At 41.4% G+C, this 14,931-nt stretch overlaps 1 protein-coding gene across 5 annotated transcripts in view; it reads left to right on the top strand.

Moving 5' to 3' along the window:
* Window positions 1-14,931, top strand: part of LOC136424629 (extracellular sulfatase Sulf-1-like) — a 92,772-nt gene that overhangs the window by 432 nt on the left and 77,409 nt on the right. The gene's annotated exons all lie outside the window — the stretch shown is intronic.

The following is a 14,931-nucleotide window of genomic DNA, read 5'->3' as shown; positions in this document are numbered from 1 at the left end:
GTAGAGTCTAGGTTTTCAGCAGGGCAAAGACTTGAGGAACAGAACGAAGCTAGAAGTGCGCAGCCCCTAGTGCACAAGATACCTCACCGCGTGCTGAAGATGCTTCTGTGTTTAATCTCCTTACAGGTCAAAGTGATCTGAACTGAGAAATGAAACCTGCGAAATATAAAGCTAGGTTTATTCCCATGTGATTAAAAGTAAAATCATAATTTGCTGTCCATTTATAAAACAAAACTCAAATTTTGAGTCAAAAGGAAAGGGGGGTCCTCAGGATATGAAGAAGTATATCACAAGATGGAAGGGCGGAAATTCCACAAGTTGTGACATTTTATTACCAATTTACTTCTTTTATGGTAGACTAAGTCTTTTTTCACGAATTTTTATCGTAAAATTCTAATTAACATTAAGAAGATCATCCCCATGGTGTGTAATGACCAGTCCCTGGGGGTGATCCATAGGTGACCATTACTTTTAGGATATACTTGTGTAAAGTTGTTCTTCAAAGAAACGCATTAAAGATGTAGTCATGACATCAGACAGCTGAGATGTGTGCTTCAGACTTGCGATGTATTACTACTAGTATATCTTTTTCTCTGCAGAATTTTTTATTCATAGAAAAATCCATAGATAGTTTCGATCGGTACATCTCCAAGCAGATGTAGGGATGAAAAATCAATATTCTCTGGCTACTACATTCATCTGACTCACAACCATAGCCTGGGTGCCATCCTTGTCTAGTTTAAGCTCCCATGCTTGCTCCCTCATTAAATATTTTGTTGAAGGAGCAAGTATATGGGAGCCCTTGTCTGGAAAACTGAATAGGACGGCACCCAGGCTGTCACAACCAAACCTGGGCAGCCAGAAAAATGGTTTTTCATCCTAACGTTTATTAGCCTGGGCACCATCCTCCGTACATAGTTACCGCTGGCTCATTCTTTCCGCCATTCTTTTCGAACAAGGGAAAAGAATGCGGTAAGTATGGTACCCATGGTAACGTTCTCTTGGGGAAGTGAAGACGTAGTGTCCACCAGGCCTCTTCTGTGTTCGGCTGGCGGATATCTGGGTTTGGCTAGCGGATAGTGTGAGCGTGCTGGATAGTGGGGGCCAGCGCGGGTGGGGCCGGTAAAGTTTGGGTGCGCGTGAAGTACGTGGGTGATCGCAACAGATATGGGGTCTGGTCTCCCTGGGAACTCTGTGGAGTGAAAAAAATAGTACAAACTGGCCAGAATTGGGACCAACTCCTTGTACAAAATGTTTGGCCGATATTTGGCCAATTTGTACTATTTTTTCGGCTCGCAGAGAGTTCCGATGAAGACTCGAAGACCAGCTTTGACTCACATGACGGTTGGAACCCTGCAGGTTGTTTGCCTGGCCTTGATAGTGCACTGGTGTGACCAGCCCCTTTTAAGGGATATCCCACTACAGGGTAAACATCGCAGCTTACTGTTACCCCTTGCTCATCTTACACACTGTTTTACTATGTGCTTTGTAGAAGATTAGCTGCCAAAACCTACAGGCTGAATACTGTACATAAAGTGATATGTGAAGAATGATATACAGTCAGTGTGTATAGAGACTGCTAGGGAACAGGCTTTACGAAGGATTTGAGGTTGTAAGGATTGATAGAGGGTGTTTTTTTGGGCAAGGGTATCGGTGGTGGCTTAGTATGCGAGAAGGGCTTGTGAGAATGTTTGAGTTGAGCTGCAACATTCTTTCAGTAGTTCATACTGCTGATAGTCGCGAGATACAACGATACATGGCGGCTGTAATGTTGGCCACGCTACAACAGAAAAGTAAACTTTTGAGGGGTGATTGAAGTGACGTTACTGTTTTACTGAAATTTGTTATCGTCAGCCGTCATAATTCTGCCACATTAAACATTTTATCAGGCCTCCTCAAGAATGTCTCAAACACCTGGATATCTGAAGTATGCATACCTCGGCATTACTGATGTTGCATTTAGTGGATCTCTTTTTTAAATTCAGTGTTTTTTTCAAAATGTTGGTCTTAGAGTACTCTTAGAGTACAAAAATGGTCAAAAGGGAATAAATTCTATGTCATTTTAACACCTTCATCAACCTATGCCCTGGTTTGTACTAGGCCTTCTCTGTAGCATTGTAGTTTTCATGGTCCAATCTGTCCACTTTGTAAGACTGTTGTGTTCCCTTAGCACAGGTGGTGAAGACATCACTTAGTAGTCTTAGATGTTGTAGTGTGATGACAGGTGCTGAAACCTAACACCTTGGCAGGTCTTCTTTTTCAGTTTCTTTAATTTGTGCGTTCTTTGGTGAGTCACTTCATGAAGAATTGACAAGTCATCATTTTGCTTCGCATCTATCTGGTACAATTGTAAAATTGTTTTAGTTGCAAGAAGGACTCTTGGTACAACGCATTAGGCTGTGTTTAGACTCTACAGTATTTCAAGGCTGTGGAAAGGTATATAGGAGTTTTGATTTTTGTATCTTTGTGGTTTTGTTTGGTTTGCATAACTAGTAAACTGAGAACATTTGCCGGGGGACTTTGGCCATGGAGGGTAACATTCACAGCCGTATATTGGACCCTATCTCTGTAGCCAACTCCCTTCATACAAATGACTCTATTTTGGCCAATTTCTACTATTTTCCTAGCGACCCGCAGAGGCTGGTAGAGCCTATATTCAGGCTATTGCGAGGCTGTGGGCAGGTTTGTAGGACTTTTGGTTTTTCGTATCGGTCAAAGTATGACCGTGAGATCACTTGAAAAATTGATGTCCTCTTTAGTTATGTTTTGTAGACATCATTTAATAGCCCCCGACTGTTTATAGTCTGTTTCTCACAATGGCTGAAGGGGGAACCTGATACGTTGAGAACTCCAACAGACAGGGTTATTTACAACTCTTCTTCTTTATCTCAAGAAGCAGGATCCTTTGAGGTGTCATCTCAAGAAAGCCCTGGCTCTTCTGTGTCTTGTCAGGACGTCTTAGGTCTTCAATCTGATCACCTGACACCCTGGGAAGATCCCACTCTATTCACGGGGTGTTTACTCACTCCTTGAGAAAAAAAAGCGGTGTGGTTTGTTCTTCTCGTGTGTTTCTTTGTGTTTGTTAATGTTGTGTTGTTGTGTGAACGAGTCGGCATGTAACCTATTCCGAGCAGATGCAACGGTGTGGCCCTAATCTTGAGACAACTGTCCGTCTTGGAGGGTCTTCTGCTTTGATGTGAGGAGATCCAGTGTCATCTGGATCAGGGTTGGATTATCAGTTGGATCAGAGAGGATCATCGCACCCCACAGGAAGGAGATGTCTGGTACTGATAGTCTGTGTACCTGCTGATGCATGGAAAATATGAAACTTTTTGGGACAAACCAAAAAGGATTCAGCAGGTGGGGAAAAGTTGTCAAATCATCAATTTTCGCACCACAAATATGCATTTTTGTGCTAGGGTATTGTTTTAACTGCGAACTAGGGACACAGAGCAAGTCTGATTTCCACTCGTACCATGAAATGAAGACAAGTCCTTGCAAAAATATGAATTTACCATAGTTAATTTCAGCATCCAAGTGATTCGTAAAGCTAGTCAGAAAGAGCAACTGTCAGAAAGGTAGGTTGTCAGAAAAGTAGTCTGTGTGTACTTGGTGGGCTTGGCCAGTATACCACAAGAATATTTTGCTATGCTGGGCAATTGGGACATATCAGGTTAGTCTAGACTAAAGTGAAAAAATTACAAATTTCTGTGCAATTTCTACCATTATATTGCATATCTATGCAGTTTAAAGTATCAAACATCTTAAAATCCACACATTGCAAATCTGCTTAGGCAATGACTATTGAAGTGGTAAGGCAGACAAAATTCCCCATTTGCACCCAGACAAATATTACTCCCCTTTTGCCCTTTCCATTGACGTAGTCTCGGGGTTAGACAGTTGCTCTTCATCAGTGTATCTGCCCTGTGGCATTTACAAAATGCCACTGATAGAGGCTTCAAGGCAGACAGTATAATTAGTGTAATTGGTCAAGAAGATTATATGTTTGACAGTTGGTTTGATTTAAGACAAGTTACGTAATAAAATTGTTGCTGATACACATAGTAGTCTACTAGAGTTTGAATTTGTCTCCATTTGTGACATGAAAACTGTCTTATATTTGTTTATGAATCCTTCTTGTATTCCCTTCTGTTTATTTCAGCTTGTAAATCAACTACACTGTAGAGTTGTTCTTTTTTTTGCTACAGCCACAGGCACCTAATGTACATACATTTGACAACAGTAATTTGGTACTCAAAGCTATTTAAAGTGTGTAGTCTCGTTAATCATTATTTTTGATTGCTGCCAAGAATTTTACACATGGCCCTCAAAGATTTCTCCATGATAATATGCACTGAAGCAAAATCCCCCGTGTGCCCTATGACCTCTATAATAGGGAAGAAGAAAGGGCAGCCTATTATCGCTTTTGTAACCCCCTCCCACTATTTTATCCAGGCTCACACTTCACACATAGCCCGGAGTCAATTCCAGTATAATATGCCGCCAGCAAAATCTTTTGCTTGCCTCTTTTTCACCTGCAAGTACGGCACAAAAAGAGCAGGCTATTAGTATTACAGGTCTTTTGTAGACCCCTCCCCACTATTTTATCCCACTATTTTATCCATGCTTACATATAGCCCAGAGTCAATTCCACTATAATATGTCATTATATCTTATATCCCCCCTTTTCACATAAAAAAGAGCTGGCTATCGTAGGTCTTTTGTAGCCCCCTCCCCCAATCCCCTCTAATTGCGTCAAATTGTTGGATCTCCTTTCTGCCCCATTAGGTGGAGAGTATTTTCAATTAAGTGATCAACGCATGACAAGTGGCTTTTTGTGTCCTCAACTGTCATAACAACTTTCCTGAAGAGGTTTGGAGTGGAGCTTCTTATCGTAATACCAGCAGATAGACCTGTCTGGCACAGGTAGGGGTTAAATGTTGCTCAACTTGTTGCGCTGTACAATTTGTACACGTCTAGTCTGGGTGGATGATTCTTCATAGATCACAATTGTAATTGTAAAGTGACAATCATTCCTATCAAAACGTCTGATAAACAAATACCAATAATAATTCTGTTGTCATGTTTACCCGTGTACACCTTGATGTAATAAAGCTGAAATAAATAAATAAATTGATAAATAAATCCTGTAGGTTCCTAGCAAGTGATCTCCAAGCTGATGTTGGAGTAGAAGATTGTAATATTTTGTGACTGTCCCTGGCTTCTTTGACAGCCACTAATGATCCTGTTGGGTAACTGCCTGTCAGAGAAGTTGGGAAGTAAGAAAAATGTTACGATCTTTCACCCCAACATCTGCTTGGAAATAACCTTCCTCCATGAGTCTACTGAAAGACATACACCCCAGAATGTCTGTGTTCTGTCTGGTTTCCTTATCTCACTGAGGAGGACCTGGGAGGACCCCATCTTATCTAGGGACAAGCCACTAACAAGTGGGACTGTCAGTTATCAGACAGGGATGGACACTGATGAGTATCTTAGGGACAAACCGTTAAATGTTCAGGTAATGTTGGAATGCATCTTGGTCGTATTCATATTAATTCAACATTTAAATCCTGAACTGTGCTGCTATTAGATTTCATTGGATTGAAATCCAGAAAACCACGCAAACACTGTTCTATTGGCAGGAATATGTCACTGGTCATTGGACAGCCCCTGTATTGTCTCCATGAATTTGGCCAAACATAACTGGTCACCCACTCTCTTCTTGATAAGTGTGCTGGGTTCTTTAACGTGCAGGGATTTGACACTTGAGAAGTTAATACGGGACCAAAGCCCTTTACAGGTGGGTTAGGGAGACCATTTCTGGCTTCAAAATGAGCAAGTTGACATCTTCTGTTTCCCATCCCTGTGCCCACCCACCAAAATTCTACCTCCCCATAGACCAGACAAACAACAAACACGTGGAGTAAAACAACAAACAGATTCTCCCAACATGACAGCTGGCCATGATGTTATCATAGCACTGACAGGTTAATGAGAAAATATGCATCAATCAGGTTTAGACAAACAGAAGGAAGACATCAGCTTGTGTCAATAGGAAGGTCTGGACACTGTAAAATTGCCAAACATAATACAGTATTTCAAACTTGTACATCTGGGATGTGCTTGTATTTCTCATTTCTGAAGTAGCATGAATTGTAAGCATGCTTGGAACTTTGCTGTGTTATATATCACGTTATCTGCAAGGAAACAAAAAAAATAATCTCCAAGCAGATCTATGGTGGCAGGACAGTATCCATGGGCCAAACAATATCCAGTTTTTAAAAAGTTTTTGAAAAGATCACCCCTCCCCTTGCCTGTTGATATGCTTGTTCTGTGCATATCCCGTGGTGGCTGGCTGGATATTGTTTGGCTCATGCATACTGTCCTGCCACCGTAGATCTGCTTGGAGATTAATAAAAAAAAAGTCAAATCACAACATTTCATTTCATTTATTTATTTTACCAGTGGATACACTCAGGTCTCAAGCTTTACCTGTTTTTAACGCTGCAGAATCTTCAGTTAGTAACCCAAAGCCATTACATTTCCTTTGCAGCATCTATCCATAAATCAGCTGGTAATGATTTTTTGGGAAAAAAGCTTGCATCATTGTTGCCATGGGTTACCGGTTGCCATGGTTACACATTGTCAGGTTACAAAAGGATGTTGTGAGGCCAGAATACATCAGGGACACAGATGGATGACATTGCATGTGATTTTCTTTGACTGCCCTAAATTTTTAATGAAAGATCAGAGGTTGCGATGCGCAGTATTTGTCATCTTGTCGATATCATTGAACTGCACCACCTTGCTTTTATGTTTTTAAGTACGTTAAGTCATACTGTTATTCATTTTAATTATACATTTTTTGGCTTCGTTTCTTGACTGAGCTAGCTAGTATGAGTCCAACCAGACTTGTATACCCGCCAGGTTAATCTGTATTGACTCTATTATGTACAGAGTTATCAGGGGGACCATTTCTGGAATGACATGTTGAAGTACCAGGAGTGGCACCAGTCATTTGTACTTTGAACTAGATGGTTATCATTGAATGGCCCAGGTCTATATTAACACAGTGGGAAGTTATTGACGATTGCCTTTTAGGTCTAAATTTAGTGTTGGGGGCTATTTTGGAACACCTTTTTCGAAAGACTACAAGTTTGTAAATCTTTTTATTCTAATTTATTTGAATTACAGTCAAACCTGCCTAGGCGACCACCTCTACAACGCGACCACCTGGCCATGGCGACCGCTTTTTCTCGGTCCCGAACATTTTCCCCATAGGCACAAGCATTAAGCGGCCTGCCCAAGGCGACCACCCGTCCAACGCGACCGCGACCGCCACGAATTGGGACCGCACAGAGCACAAACCCTGCCCATGATGACTGCGTTTTTCCAGCGTGTGGTGACGATTTTGCTGTCGGATTTCGCGGAAATGTTTTTAAGACCTTGACGGACAAAAATATATGAATAGCATGGATTCCTCCATGAAGTGCTTTAATAAAACGTTCCCACTATAAACATTGTAAATACAAACGGATTGTGAATACTTAAAGATCTTTCTGTCAATGAGAATTGAACCTGGTGGGGGTGATGCTGTCTAAAATCACATAATTTTCCATCCATATCTACGTAGTACACTGTATTCAACACCTCGACCTGGAAACATGTTATGATTGGAATCCTCTTCATGGCGACCACCTGTCCATCGCGACCGTTTTTGCTCGGTCCCCCGGGTGGTCGCCTTGGGCAGGTTTGACTGTACTCACAATGTGAAAGGGAGCATAACACTACAACAGGTGTATAATTACCTTTATGTCATACCTGGGCCGCGAAAACGTTTGATACGGGTGTTTACAAGTTGCCCTCCCACAATATGTAGAAAACTAGAAAAAGAAAACCAGCAGCGTGCTGCCGCACCGTGTGCCTGCGAAGTTAGTGTGTTACACTAAAGGTTGAAAGGTTGAAAGGTGGTTATACCAGCTATAGCGATGTACAGGCTGTACGGCTATGCAGAAGGTGGTGTGTTTTGCCGAAGGGCGGTTATACTGGCTATACTGGTACAGATACAGAAACTAGCGTGGTATAGAAATATAATACACCAGGTTGTATTATTTCAGCCAGTAGGTACCCATGTGAGTAATGAGGCTGTTGTAACGCACTCGAGGCACCTCCTCGAACACGGGACCCCCATTTTTCGTCTCTTCCGAAAGACGGTGCAGCTCCGACAAGGATACCCTTCCCGGGAATCGATCCGGGGGTCTCCCGGATCCAACTTATAGGAAACAGGAGGCCCAACTTCGAAGCCGCTGCCAATTGAGCTACAGGGACATCCCTTATGCCAAAGAGCAGTTATACAAGGCTATACAGATACAGACACAGATACAGATGGTGGTGTGTTCCACCAAAGGGCAGTTATACTGGCTATACAAATGCAGTTCCTGAATCCAGAGATTCTAAAATCGATTTCATGTTTGATGTACCATCTAGAATTTTCAGATGGATCATCCCATTTGCCCTGATGGGCCCTGTCTCTGGAGGTGAGTTGTGCTCTGATGAGTGTTGAGATGAGGAGGATTAACCGCTCCTCCAACTAATCTCCTAATTTGTTAACCTGATCCCCCCTGTCACTTCAGAGGTGGACTGGTCACTCAGGTGTTAAAGGGGTGTAGGTTGGTTATTCTATTTGATTTCTAGGGGTGTTTAGATTTAAACATTTTAACAAATTTAAACATTTTGAACAATTGTGTGTAACAGTAAAGGTAAAGGATAACCGCCCCTCCAACTAATCCCCTAACTTGATAACCTGATCCTCCCTGTCACTTGAGAGGTGGACTGGTCACTCAGGTGTTACAGGGGTATGGATGGGTTATTCCATTCACTTATTAGGTATGTTTTTATCTTAAACACTTATGTGTAATAGAAAAGGTAAATGATAAGCGCCTCTACAACTAATCTCCTGATTTGTTAACCTGATCCCCCATGTCATTTGAGAGGTGGACTGGTCACTCATGTGTTACAAGGGTGTGGACGGGTTATTCCACTGAATTTCTAGGGGTGTGTTCATTTGAACTTTTTCGGTATTATTATTCGAAGCCTGCATCTGTATGGTTGTGTCTGCTCAGAATTTCAGTTTTGCCTATATTTTGTAACTTGCCATATTTGAATATTACAGCTAGTATTAGAAAAGCAAATCAGAAAATGAATCTGAAGGTAGCCAGCAAAAATCATAACACTTTCCTGGGACTGCTTTTGTGTGGAAGACTAAGTTCTTGAATGATACATTGTTTCTTTTTTATTACCTGAAACTCATATATCTAAAAATGTACCGTTTTCAAACTTACATCTGGCATGATACACAGTACAGGTAATGCACTGGAAGTAGCCATGCAAATGTTTTCCTGATACAATGTAATTCATTGTGTACCTTGAATCAGTTGATTTCTAAAATGACAAAAGAATGAATGTTTACATGTCATTCTATATATAGTCATTCAAAAGTTGGACAATGTATGGTTTTCAAATTTTAAGCACGGTAGCATACGCAGCCATGCAAAGTCTTTGTGCAAATGTTGTCCTTGTACAATGTAATTCATCGTGTACCCTGAGCCCCCTCTTCAATCAGGATTAACAGGGCATGGGTGGCAAGAACTTCAATTTCTTAAGTGGCCCTGACCCAATTTTTCCTGATGCCAGACTTATCCCTTAGCAGAAGTACTTGGACTGGAAAAGACTTCTACTGTGCGTGTGCAGGTGTTTCGTAGTCTTTTAAATGCAAGAGGATTATGAAGGGTAAGTTGTCACAATTTTTTAAGTTGAGTCATAGTAGTGACCACCTGTACTTAAGGACCACCCGGCTATTGGTATAGTCTAACCTGTACAAGCAACCACCCCTGCAAAGGGATCACCTGGCCATTGATATACAGTCTAACCAGAACTATTGACCATCTCTGCATAAGGACCAACTGGCCATTGATATACAGTCAATTCTGTACTAGTGACCACCTCTGGATAAGGACATACTGGTTGATGTGATCACTTTTTTGCGGTGCCTTACACACCTGTCCACATAGACCAAATTTTATAGGTCCCCTGTGTGGTCTTCTTGGGCAGGTTGGACTGCACTGCGATATTTTCTTGCCTGTAATTCTCACTAAGAGTAAGAGACATATTTGTTCTTTGAGTAATGAAGAACACACATTTGAAAGCTGTAACGATTTTTTCTCCATGCATCTGCTTAGGGATAAGTGTCAATGACAGTCCTCCTTGTTAAGAATCACGATTAAGAAGAAGAAAAATACTTAGCAAGAAAGAGCTTCCCGAGAAGGCTTCAGTTGCACTGGGCGAAAGGAGGAAAAGAATCTATTATTTAGCACAGATGAACATTACTGCATGGAGAGAGTCCATCCATTGTTCTGTACCATCTATTTCCCTTTGACTCCTGTGACACTCATGACGTCTCTATTTGCAGGATGCCCCTTCGTTTGTAATCGCAGGCTGTGGACAAATTTGCAGGACGTTTTTATCAGCAGGGTTTGTCCTCTTTTGTGATTTAATCCTTCGGCAAGTTCAGCTCCTTCTGTTGCCAGTCCCATTTTCACTCCACCTCTCCTGGTTGTCATGTCAACTGGTCGTTAATTGTGAGAGGTTTCTCACAAAGGGCTTTCAGTCGGACTGTTTTGCGATGGATTATAGATTGAGGGATTGAAAGGGATTTTCTGCTTAGCACCCGTATTAGGGAAGGTTGCCAATGCTGTGTCTTTATTTTGCGTTGTCCTTCCTGGTTCTGTTCTTGGTGGAAACAAGTACAAGCTACTGGGGTGATTTTTATGCAATTTGGGATAAAATAAACCAAGAAAAATTGCAAAGGGTGTGTTACTTATATAAGTAACTGTCTACAGTATGATGTGGTGTATTGACAGTTCTAACTGACCGATTGACCAACCCAGGCATGTCTCCAGGACCTGTCCTTTCGTCCCGGCACCCCACAAACTTGCTTGTTGGGATGGACAAAAATTTGACCCAACTGACAAAAAATCCGAACTTCATCGCATGAAATTGTCGAAAAGGTACTAATATTTTCACCCTAACAAAAAATTAGCAACATGGGCTCCTAAACAATGAGTTAGGTGGGAAAAGGTTATAACTGGAGACGGCCCTGTTCAAACTGCCTACTTCTCCCAACCCCCTGTCTGGGAACATCTCCAATGTGTCAGGTTGGGGGTATTGAGTGAAAGTGTACAAGCAAAACAACCATCAAAGGCAATGTCTGGCAATGACATTATCTTCATATTGTACACAATATACATGTGTTTGTGTAGTTTCAAAGTGCTTCTTTTCAGTTTTCCTACCATTTTTGTCTCCTTTTCCTGGAACAGTCCCAACCATAAACAGGGACCATGTGAGGTTGGGGGTATTGAGTGAAAGTGTACAGGCTTGGTGGCTCCAGGCCTGATTAATAGGGTCTCTCATTACCTGTGCCTATTAGTGACTGCCCAGTTTTCACACATCCCAGTGTGAACAGCCAATTGTTGAGGGAGTAAAGTGGCTGGGAAGTGTCACCATGGATTATAGGAGGGAAAGGGCATGGATGTGGGGTTCTACTATAGTCCTGTGTGGGTTGGTGGAAAAACCTGTCCAGTCTGAAAAGAGGGTCTGCATTTGGGTTAATGGTAAATTCATTCAAACAAGCTAAGATGACACTCAGGCTAAGGAAAAGTGGCTCACTATACAATTTTTTTAGCCAAATCTTCTGCTTTTTTTCAAATATGAACATATTCATTTCTGACATGACTTCCTGTGAGTCTCTTGGAACCACTTTAAATCTGCCTTGGCCGGAAAACATAAGTGATGGTCACTTCAAAAGCTTAATCCACCTGACCTTTTAAAGTCTTAGTAAAGGATATGATCTAGCAGGAAGAATTGTCTCAACGGTGTGGGGGTGTGAGAATACCACTTCCTCAATGTCAGGGTTTTGTTTGGGACAGCTTTCGGTTCGAATCTATTTATTTTTTTCAGATATTCATACAAGGCTTACCGGTATTTCTGATATGACTTTCTACCATTCTCTTGGAAACCTTTCAGTCTGCCTTGGTCTAAAAAATTGTTAAGTGATGGTCACTTAAACAAAAATCTTAATCCCCATGACCTTTAAAAGTCTTAGTAGAAGATATGATCTAGCCGGAAAGATTGTCTCAGAGGTGTGTGGGTGTGAAAATACCACTTCCGAATTCCTCAATGTCATTTTTTTGTTTTGGACAGCTTTTGGTACAAATGTATTTTTAATTTTTTCAAATATTCATACACTTGAATTTCTGACATGACTTTCTGCTAGTCTCTTGGAACCATTTCAGTCTGCTTTGGCCTGGAAAACATGGTAAGTGATGGTCACTTCAAAATCTTAATCCACCTGACCTTTAAAGTCTTAGTAAAAGATATGATGGAACAGGAAGGATTGTCCCAAGGGTGTGGGGTGTGAGAATACCACTTCCACTATGTCAGGAGTGTTTGGGGCTATTCCTAATCCAGAGAAATTCTATATGTCTGATGGCCAAAGTAGATTTCTGGGTTGTTTTTAGCCTGAATTCAATCAAGCCTCCTGTGACCGCTCGCCGTCCTGTAATCGGCTCCCAACCGCGGGGAGGGGAGAGAAACCCCCGGACAGCTGGAGTTTGCGTTATACAGACTAGGTTGTTTTGTGTTTCTCGTAACATTTGATTTTAGATAGACCATTGACAGTTAACATATTATTTACCTGGATACTTTAATTTCAACAGTACTCAAAAGTTAAACGATGAATTATAGTGTAATATTACTTATATACAAATGTACTGGCTACAACAGTATTTCTAAACAAAACTTACAACTGTATTTGCATTGTATGTGTTAATAGTAGAATTTTAGTACAGATTGTTTTCACGGTAAAATAATTAATAGTAAAACAATAAGTATTTTAGCTTAGATTTTTGTCTTTCTGTAAGGTTTGAAATACAGTCAAACCTGCCCAAGGCGACCACCCGGCGGACCGAGCAAAAACGGTCGCGATGGACAGGTGGTCGCCATGAAGAGGATTCCACTCACATGTTTCCAGGTCGAGGTTTTCAAATACAGTACGTAAATGGATGGAAAATTATGCGAATTTAGACAGCGCGACCCCCGCCAGGTTCAATTCTCATTGACAGAAAGATCCTACAAAAATTACATTTTCCGTTATCGTTGTAATAATTGTATACCGCTACATCGTGTACAAATTTTCGTTATAATTTTGACTACAAAACAATGGCTACAATTACAAATCGATGCCTCGCAGCGCCCTCCCGCATTCACACGTTACATTGAATAATACACACGCACACGCACACGCACATTATCAGACAAATCCCTAGAAAACACCTGCTGGCCGCAGCCTTTTTTGGGGCGCCGACCGCTGGATAAAAGGGGCAAAAAGTTTTCGATCTGACAACTAAAGATGAAAACGGAAACGGAACGGTGTGATTTCGTCGAGCCGCCAAGCTCTGTGCGACCGCATCGAAAGGTATTAGTCAGTGCAGCAGAACGCACAGCGTCCAATAAAGGTTTGTGAGATTCATGGAAATAAAAAGAAAATAAGAATATCAATTTTCATAAATAACTAGAGTATTCGTAAATGTTCATACACAAAAGCATCGTGTTTTAGAAAGGTCAGCGGTACGCCAAATCCGGGCCGCCCCAAATCCAAGATGGCGTCGGGACCGAGGAACAACATTTCTCGCCCGATGTTTTGCCCGCCGCGAAGTCATTTTTCGGCGGAGTTTAGTAAGACACAGACACATTTTTGTTGAAAATACAAGAAATAGATAGTAATTTCTGTGAAATCTGACTTTTTGACGCCATGCACTACGTATTCGTTCTAAAAATTGAGTTTAACCCGTACTGAGTTTGCGGTAAACTATAAGATTACGATAGGCACAACAACATCATAAACATTTGTCTTTACAATGTTTATAGGGGGAACGATTTATTAAAACACTTCATGGAGGAATCGATGCTATAACATTGCTATTCCATATATTTTTGTCCTTATTTTTGTCCTTCAAAGTCTTGAAAACATTTCCGTGAAATTCGACAGCAAAATGATCCGATGTCACCACACGCTTGAAAATTAGGCGGCCGCCATGGACAGGGATTGTGCTCTGTGCGTTCCCAATTCGTGGCGGTCGCGGTCGCGTTGGACGGGTGGTCGCCTTGGGCAGGCGGCTTAATGCTTGTGCCTATGGGGAAAATTTTCGGGACCGAGAAAAAGCGGTCGCCATGGCCAGGTGGTCGCGTTGAAAAGGTGGTCGCCTAGGCAGGTTTGACTGTATCACAACTATATATGCTAGTAGTAGTAACTCTAAGAAATATCTGTCTATTCTGATGAAATTAAACTACACCGTTCCCTGATTTCTTAGAAATTCCTGAAACCTAAATAGATTCAGCTCTTATCTTCAAGTATTCAGCAGGGGATCTTAAAGATTTGTCCCCCCTGAATGGAATTATTTCTGGATGGCTATATCTGACCCCCAGGGTCCCACATGACCTGACCTCTGACCTTTGTGACCTCATCACCTGGGTGGCAGAGGTCGACAGTCCTGGAATCTGTCAGAAAACTGGAGCACAACTTCCTCAATTCTGGACAGGTTTATATAATGTGCCTCATAGAGCAAACGGACATCTGCTGTACTCTCATAATCGTAATCATAGTCATATCCTATACACGCTCGCTATGTACAAGAAATAGAAGTCTGACTTTATGTTTTGATACTAGTACTTTTGAATGGATATGAAACTAGAGATCATTCTATTTACTGATTTTTGTTTTCTATATTCATCAATAATTTTCTTTCCTCTTATCTTAGTTCCATTCACTGTCTTCCTTCAAATACTCCCAGGTATCTTAATGTCAGTACTGTG

Source organism: Branchiostoma lanceolatum, chromosome 18, assembly GCF_035083965.1.
Source record: "Branchiostoma lanceolatum isolate klBraLanc5 chromosome 18, klBraLanc5.hap2, whole genome shotgun sequence".
Classification (NCBI taxonomy): Eukaryota; Metazoa; Chordata; class Leptocardii; order Amphioxiformes; family Branchiostomatidae; genus Branchiostoma; species Branchiostoma lanceolatum.
The sequence above is the reverse complement of the archived record's forward strand: the minus strand, read 5'-3'. Positions and strand labels throughout refer to the sequence as shown.